This window comes from Pelmatolapia mariae, linkage group LG16_19 (genome assembly GCF_036321145.2).
Source record: "Pelmatolapia mariae isolate MD_Pm_ZW linkage group LG16_19, Pm_UMD_F_2, whole genome shotgun sequence".
Lineage (NCBI taxonomy): Eukaryota > Metazoa > Chordata > Actinopteri > Cichliformes > Cichlidae > Pelmatolapia > Pelmatolapia mariae.
In genome coordinates, this window is record NC_086241.1 from 62,818,486 (window position 1) to 62,827,459 (window position 8,974).

Sequence of the window (8,974 nt, forward strand, 5' to 3'; positions counted from 1 at the left end):
GATGTGACGGAGGAGCTTCAGAGCCTGTTTCTGTCTCCAAGGTTGGATCTCAGGAAGAAACGGCATGATGCTGTGCTGTTTAGTGCTGACCTCTGCTGTGCTGAGCTGTCATATTTTGTTATTGCACTTCATGAGATGATTTATCAGGCAAACAGTGTGGGTCTCTTGGACACTGCCCTCAGCAGCAGTTCAGATACACTAGTTGGTGGTTTAAGTGCTGCAAACAAACTTTTTTTTTTTTTAAATACTCGGAACCACTCTTGAGCCCGTAAATACAATGATGTGCCTGATGTGTTAGTGAATATTACGTTAGATAAATTAAAGCCATTTATTCTGATTAGATAACAATCTAATCTAATGTTTTTACTTTATTCGTATTAATAGTTAACATTAGAACCACAAAGGGGATCATTTTGACCGCCTTGGTAACAAGATAACTACAACTTATGCTAACAGTGCAGTTATTTTTATTCAGCAAAAAAAAAAAAAAGGAGAAAAAAGTTTTTATTTTGTTTTGTTTTTGCAGATAAATGTAAGCATGTATATGAATTCAATTAGCAGAATTTTTCAGCTCAAATTTTCAATTTCAATTACAAAATGTACTTTTCACATCTCCCAGCTATTATATTCATCTCTGATATCTACACAACATGTAGCAGTGTAGTGGATTACTGTCTCATTATTTTTATTTTTAATGGCACTTTGCACCTTCTTTGCACTTTCTGCACTTTTGCTTTGATTTGTAAGAGCATAACTCATTTATACTTCATTCAACACACCAGCCTCCCCCTGTATCTCACTGATGTCTACAAATCCCAAAAGCATCCCCTTCCTTATTTTTTTCCATTTCTCACTCTCTATTCATATCCCTGAAACGCGCCTTACTCTCACTCCCCTTTCCCTTCATCCTCGCTATATCACCCCTCATGCCTCATAGTCAGAGACAGATAATCAATACCCGTGGCTCGGCGTTCCAAGTCTTATTGACTTTGTTTTTCAGGAAGACTCCATAAAGAGTCATTGGGGAGATTCTGTCACTGCCTGTTCCATCCCCTGACATTAAAACCTCCTTTGTTGCAGCCAGAGACAAGAATGTTGCAGATGAGCTCAAGTTGCCCGCATGACCGCTGGAATACTAAATAAAAGTGAAGTGAGACAGCAGGGCCACTTTGCACCTGCAAGACAGACCAAGTTCAACATAGTGTGACAAGAATATAAGCAACAAGTCCTTCAAATATTCAGAAAACACTTGTGTGGCTGTCAGATTATTTTTCTGTGACAAGCTGCTGGGTGAATTGTGTATAAAGAGGGCTATGAATACAAGTTTTCCAGAAAATGACTGTAAACTATCTGCAAGGGTTTGCTATGTTGTTGACTGATACCAGTGTAATACAAGTTACTGGTTCAGAGGTTTCCATTTCTCACCTGTGGTTTAACAGAATTGTGTTTCAGAAGTTTACGCAGGGTCATAACATCTGTTTCCATTCCTGATATACATTTTTTATAACCCATAGAGCTTCACTGATGTATAAAATACTATTAAAATATATCACTGAGCCCCACTGTTGCACAGACATCATAATAATGAGCGCGCGCGCGCACACACACACACACACACACACACACACACACACACACACACACACACACACACACACACACACAGTAGTTTAGTCCCATTCAAACCACATTCGTCATCCTGTTGTCCTAAATATTTACTACAGTACATATTGTGAGTAAACCCACAGCTGAAAATGGTCCCAAACATTTGGAAAAATGATAAAATGATGCTGCCACTGATCACTGATTCCTCTCCATTTATTCCTATTTACCATCTACTGTCAAAAATATGCAGTACTGCTGTGAGCTGAGACTTTCTACTTAAGTTTAGTAGATCAGAAGCTTCAGTTTTCTGCCACATTTTACTAAGAAATGCATACACACATAAAATATGTGTATTTCACTTGTGATAAACAAGTGTGAAACACAAGTGAAATGCAAGCTGTTACTTACAACGCATCCAGAACATACTTACAGCACTTGACTTCTATTTTGTCAGATTACACCTTTATTCCAAAAGTGATTAAATTAATTTTTCACCCACACAGAATTCTACTCAGAATGCCCCATAAAGTGGAAAAAAAGCTTGAAATTCTTAGTTGTTGTTTTTTTTTTAAATAAATAATTGAAATACAATACGCACATAAGTATATACATACTTTGCTGGGCAGTTTATGGGAACAACTTTGGCAGTAATTACATAGTCAAGTCTTTTTGAGTATGATGCACACTTATTTGTGGGCACTTTCATGAGTGCAACATGACAAGTGAAGTGCTGTGAATACTTTCTGGATGCATTGTAAAAACAGAACTGAAATATTTCCTAAACGCACTGTTTAAGAATATTCTGTTTGAACCTATTGTGTTTCCCATTGTAATTCTATTGGTCATGACTTGGGAAAACAGTGTACATGTACACTGAAGTAAGTAAGTATATAAATTTAGCTAGTTTCTGTAGCTATATTATGTAATCCCATTTCATATTAATCTCCAAATGTGATCACATCATTAATGATGGGTTTCTTTCCTTTGTGAAAATAAATTTGTGTCTGCCAATTTCTATTTAAAATGACCTGAGTATACATTGAGTTACATGAAACAGGAGCTGTTAGAGTGAATTGTTAAATGTTTGTCATTTTTATGCTTACCATCCATTTCTACATTGTTTAACTGTGGGATGAAAGCAATTCCACAGTCCCCCTCCCCAGATTCTTGAGTTTTTGGGTGAGGGGCTGTAGGTTTGATTACAGACACATCCTATCTGGAAGGTCTGTTTGATGTAAGCTTCCTGCCCAGCAGGAGGTCTCTCACTCACACACACACATATATGTACATACAGTGCCTCGTCTTTGTAACCAAGGGGGGTTAAGAGGGGAGGTACGTGTTGTAAACTATTGTGTGAACTGTAACAGTTTGTCAATAAATAGCTGCGAGGGAAGCTGCTCTTTGAAGGACTTTGGGCTGGAGACAGGTTAGGAGCGTGAGCTCCAAGAGCTGGTTCTTGACCAAAGGCCTCCCTTGCGCAAGTAAATGATCGAACACTGTTGCCTTGTTTTTCTTTCACGGGAATAAGTCCTGGATACAGCGGGGTCTGAGTTTAGACCCAACAGGAGCTATGCAGCATTTTGTGCATCTCATCAATTCCCAGAATCTCTGCAAAAAGACAGTGGAGTGTGCAAAGTTAATATGACCCATAGAGTTAGTGTTAACATGTCTGTGAAGGTTCTCAGTCAGTTAGTGTTAACATGACTCTAACCCTAATCCCACATGGTAGCCACATTAATGAGAAGCAGGAATAAATGAAATAAGCAAAGTTTTTTTTTAATTAGGATCACAAAGAAATTGTAATAATGGCTGTCCAGAAGTTAATATTAAATGCAAATCTTTGAAATCGGAACCCTAAAAAACTGCACATATATCCACCACTTTGACCTCCTTAACTGTGGTAGGATCATTAAATATATGGGGACTAGCATTCCATTTAATTTGTGCCACTATTTACATTGGCAGAGTTAGTAAAGCTCTATATTTTCTATCTTTATGACAGACTTGACTTAATAAAAAAAAAAAAATTACTCCGTCAATTCATTTGGTGACTGCAATATTGGACAAAGTCTTTGCCTATATTATCAAAACTTTTAACCAGCCCCTAACTAAGGCTAAAACCTAAATTAACTACACAGTTAACATTTATTTTTATTTATTTTTTTCTTCATATAAAAAGTTCAGTAAAACTTTTGATACCTCCATCATCATTTATTCACTTCCACTCCATCCATGCAAAGCTAGACAGTAGTTCAGGTGCAGTGTTGGGACTAACGCGTTATTAAGTAACCGTTACAGTAACTACCCAGATAGCAAGACGACATTGAATCTATGTTGATTTTTCATCCGAACCGTCGTATATGGTCGGGGTTGAAATGCCAATGTTGTAACAACGTTGAAATACTGTGGTAAACCGACGGTCTTACTATAGAGACGTTGTAACGATGTTGATTCACCGTTGTTTTTTTGTCATTGATATTTGATCTATTTATAGTCGACCAGGTGACAACAACAACATCAAGAAAACGTCTATTTATAGTTGACGATCATTCGGCTCCGGTCACCATCAAAAACCATCGATTTGTAGTTGAGCATTAAATTGCATTGCAACTGATCGGGTATAAAGTACCAGAGAAAGTAAATTTATTGTTCATTTGTTATCAATGACTTGGTCTAGTTCACCAGCTTTAAAAAATCGTGTCTACGTGCAATTTATGTATAGTTGACCGGGAAATTAAAGCAGCGATCACTTGGACTATTCCGCAGCACCCCTCTCACATTGGTACACCCCCCCCCCCCCCCTCCCCCGGTATTCATTGTCTTCTACAGTAGAGCGGGACATTTAATTTACTCTCAGCGGAATTGACCGGAGAAGGCATCAGTTCATGCACTGCACTGGCCTGCACCATGATTAGTATAAGGTAAGAATGAATGATTTTTTTTCCTACTCGGTATTTCCATGTTTGCATTTGAATAACAGTAAAAAAAAACTTGTTAATGTTGTACATTAACGAGTTTTTTTTTTACTGTTATTTAAATTGTGTCTACTTCTTACAATCCGGCAACAAATAAATTGCACTGCGAACAAAGTATATCAACAAAGAAAACATTTTTGTTTCATAATTTCTTCGTTATATTCCCTTACAAAGCTAGCTTTAACGCTTCGAGGTTTCCTTTGTTCTTGCCGTCGCCTCGGCGCTTGACCCAGACTTTCGCTCTGTAGTTGCTTAGTACTACAAAAAATTCTAAATCTGTGATATATGATTGATAAACGTAAAGTTAACTGTATAAACGTGTTCAATGACTTTGTTACTTTTGATGATTGGAGAGCACTCGCTTCAATGCGCACACGAAAACTTTAGACTCAGTTTGAATGCTCACGCAGCATGCGTGACTGTACGTTGCACGCTCAACTAACTTTACGTTGCACGCGTACATGACTTTCCGTTTGTGCCTTGAATAATGAATAAGGCTACGTCCACACGTACCAGCGTATTTTTGAAACCGCTGATTTTTCTATGCGTTTGCACCTTTTGTCCACACGTAATGTATGTCTGGCCATACATTGTGTTTGTATTTCCAGGCACATTTCACGAAGCAGAACGCAGTCTTCAGAGATATCCACGTGAACGCTGTGATACGTCTGACCTTCAGTCCGAAGAAGAAACCCAGACCAGTCTTAAAAGAAAGCACAAGTAAAACCTTTATATTCACAAACATATCTTTGATTGTTAAGAATTTATGATCTTGTCTTTTATACATATCTGTGGTGCTTGCATACTGCAATATCACCACATAATATAGTCCAAAAAGTGGAAGTTTGTAAACTTTTTAAAAATGCAAAGCCGTGTACACTTGTGCACTTCAAAAATTCATTGTATACTGTACCTTCTTGCACGTCTCTGTTTCCTGTGTGTGTTGTTAGAAATCAAACTAACTTTAGGAAACAATATGCCAAAAGCATATTTACAATTACTTAAGACCGTTTTTAATTTCTTTTCTTTAGACCAAATCCCCTGTACACATATACGGACTCAGAGGATGAGCAGCCTACAAAAAAACGGTTTCCCCAGGCCCCTCGAGTGAAAATACCAGGTAATAAAATACTGTCTAGTGTCTGTGTACATATCTGTGTCTGACACGAGGAAACTTTTTTGACAAGTTGTCTGTATTCTTAAATACTTAAAAAATTATCTTTTTCTAAACAGCCCTCATCACTCCGCAGTCTGCCCCCCAGCCCACTGATAGCAACCATCATAATGCCCCACCCAGCTTCCGGCACCTTTCGCCACTCCGGCACAAACCGACACAGCTTTGCGATCTCGCCAGCATGCAGAGTCTGATGTCTTCCCTATAGATGGTATGCTTTTAAAAAAGCTTTAAAGCTGCATCACAATGTCATTGTACTCTTATCTTCAAAACACCAGTTTATACTCCTGAATGTCATCTTGTTGTGATTTTTTTTTTCCTGTAGATTCCAGAGACTCTGTGAAGCCACTATTACAAGGCAAGTTTGAAAATCTTGGAATTTCACAGTTTACATGGTATAACAAATATATGTGACAGGCAAAAACTAGTAAACACTTTTAGCAGTTACAAGAACTAACAAATGAATATCCAACAAAAGGGAATAGAAATACATTGTACTGCCAATACTTTGGTTTATTCTTTGTATGACTTGAAAACCAGGCTTTAGGGAAAACCAAATGACATGTTTCTATCATCAATTACATGAAGTAAACACACAAGCACTTGCATACACATTTAAGACATGAGACTCGCTAATTCCATCTCTTAAAATGTGTCTATAGGTGAGACGCTTTGCGTTGATTGGTGCTGCTGGATGGTTTATGCCATTACAAAGGAGCTGGCCTCTGTACTCAACTGGACAGGGGAAAAAAAACAAGGACCAGACAAAGCAAAAAAGGGCATTTAAAGAGACAGCGCTGTGCAGATGCATATTTGGTAAGTTTTAACATTTATTGTAGTTTTATGAGCCTAAAGTGAACAATAAAGGGATCAATTGATGTGCTGGGTGCGTTTCACATTTCCTATGTCTGTTTTTTGCTATATTACTTTGTCTTTCTTAATAACAAGACTTTCATGTCCGGTTAATCTGGAGATGGAGTCTTTGGTCTTCGGCTTGTTTTGTCCTCGGGTTGTACACTTTGTACAGCCCGAGGACCCATGTTTTCTTTTTTTTTTTTAAAGGATACACGGCACACCATGCTAAGACATATCGCATTTTCAGCTTATAGCTCTTTGGGAATCAAATGCGGCAGTTTGCTGATTTCCGCCTGGTGACTTTCATGTTTATTAGCCTAGGAGTTTACATACTTTCTCCCTGCTGAAGACAATTAACAAGAGCTTATTCATGTGCTCTAATTCCCTTTTTTTGTGTGTGTGTCTATTTTTTGTCCTAGATGGCCTGGCGCAGCAGGTAGGGGCGAACTCTATGTCTGAGTTGGTCTTTTCTCAAGCAGTCCAGAAATGGCTCAGATATGCTCCAGATCGTACGGGTGGCGCGCAGGAAGCACATCATCCATCCCCATCCCGGAGTAAATAATAAAAAGTGACGTGAAACATAGAAATGTAAATAGGAAACTTTGTCTTTTAATAAAGTATTTTGCAAATGATACATGTCTATTGACCTTTTTTGGTTTTTTGGTTTTTTTTCAATAAAAAGCAACTGTGCGAAAGAGGTGGAAAATCAATACCATATCTCAACAGTGTTTCAATATCAGAATCTGACATTGTTTCAATGTCAACAGTGTTAGAAAATATAACGTCGAATCAATGTCAGGTTTCAACATTGATTCAACATCAAAACCTGACGTTGTTTCAACGTTAAAAATGGGGGCAAGAGTGATGTTGGGTCAACGTCACACTTCAACGTTGCTTCAATGACGTCGCCTGATATTGACTCAACATTGTTTCAATGTTTCCTTGCTATCTGGGTACGTTATTATTGTGGTAACGAGCACGGTAACTAGTTATTATGCCAAAACCAGGAACGCGTTACTCGTTACTGGGATTTAGATAGGCTCGTTATTCGTTACTTCGTGTGGTGGATATCGCGGAGCTTCACAGATTCAGTAACATTAGCAAGTGGTGGAAGCAGCAGGTGGATGAAGGAAAAGGGAGGCAAGAGGAGAGACCCGAAGCGGCCGCCGGTCCGAGTGTCAGGTGAACTGAACTTCAGGTAAGAAGTTATGACCTGCAGTCTATCGGAGTCAGATATAAACCAAGTTTAGGTGCAGTTTATTTTCGGTATGCTGACATTTTCGTACTGCGTGCTAGCTAGCATGACAGAGTTTCTATACAGCTGGGTGGGTGCTATGTTACTGATGTTGAACTTTATTTTGTTCATACGGTTAATTATTAGAGTTGCCAACCGTCCCTTAAAAAACAGAATCGTCTGGTATTCAGAGAAAATATTACGCGTTTCGTACTGAGGTGAAAAGGAACACAGTTTGTCCCGGACTTCAGCTACAATGAAAAAGACACAAAGCTGGAGCTGCACAGCTGCCTCTTCTTCTCTCATTCTCTCCCGTTTCTACTTCAATCACGAAACTGATCAATGATCAGCTGATCGGCTTTTCTCTCTTGTTTATTTATCGCCCACTTTGCGCCAGAAAGAGGAAACCAGCGGATGTCACGTTAAACAACAGCAGCACGTTTAAGCTTGATCAGCTGTTGTTAGAATTTATTTAATATTAATTTCTAGTATCAGCTGATGTTTGCTGGAGCCACAGCTGTAAAGCTGCTGGTCATGATATCAGTTTGTATATCTGGTGAGAGGGAAACATGGAGATGAAACCAGGAGATGTCCTTACTGAATCATCAGAGCTGAACAGGTGATGGAGAAACAGGTTTACCTTTTAGGTGACATGAATGAGTTGAAGGGAAGTTATGAACTGTTTCTGAGAGACAAATAACACCAGGATCCTTTTCTATGTAGCTGACAGCTGGTAACTGTGCAGGGGCGGGTCTAGCAAAGTTTTGCCAGGGGGCCAGGTAGGGCATTAACAGGGAAAGGGGGGCACAAGGAAATACTTTTCTTTATTATTCTCATTTAAAATGTCTCGCTTTAAAAAAAAATAATTATCTGAATCTTACAAAAAACAATTGATAGATTGATACATATATACCATCAGAACAGTGTACATTTTCATTCAAAGGCTTTATGATTTTTCCTATAATGGTGAGCCGGTCTCTAGTCAAAATGCCCGGGACGATTTTTTTGTCCCAGTCCAGCTCTGTATGCAGCTCATCTGCAGTCTGGTGTTACCTACATCTTCCTATTCAGAAGGCAGAATTTCCAAGTTCTGAGTACAATCAAAAGCACCACGACTGCAGTTTTTGTGTT

General features: G+C 38.7%; 1 long non-coding RNA gene across 1 annotated transcript; it reads left to right on the plus strand.

The window, feature by feature from the left end:
- Positions 1–4,292: 4,292 nt before the first annotated feature.
- LOC134645549 (uncharacterized) lies at positions 4,293–7,241 on the plus strand. The gene is made up of 7 exons (XR_010096568.2): positions 4,293–4,526; positions 5,189–5,300; positions 5,612–5,700; positions 5,814–5,965; positions 6,080–6,112; positions 6,417–6,570; positions 7,029–7,241. It is a non-coding gene; the product is annotated as an uncharacterized LOC134645549 (long non-coding RNA).
- The last annotated feature ends 1,733 nt before the right edge of the window (positions 7,242–8,974 follow it).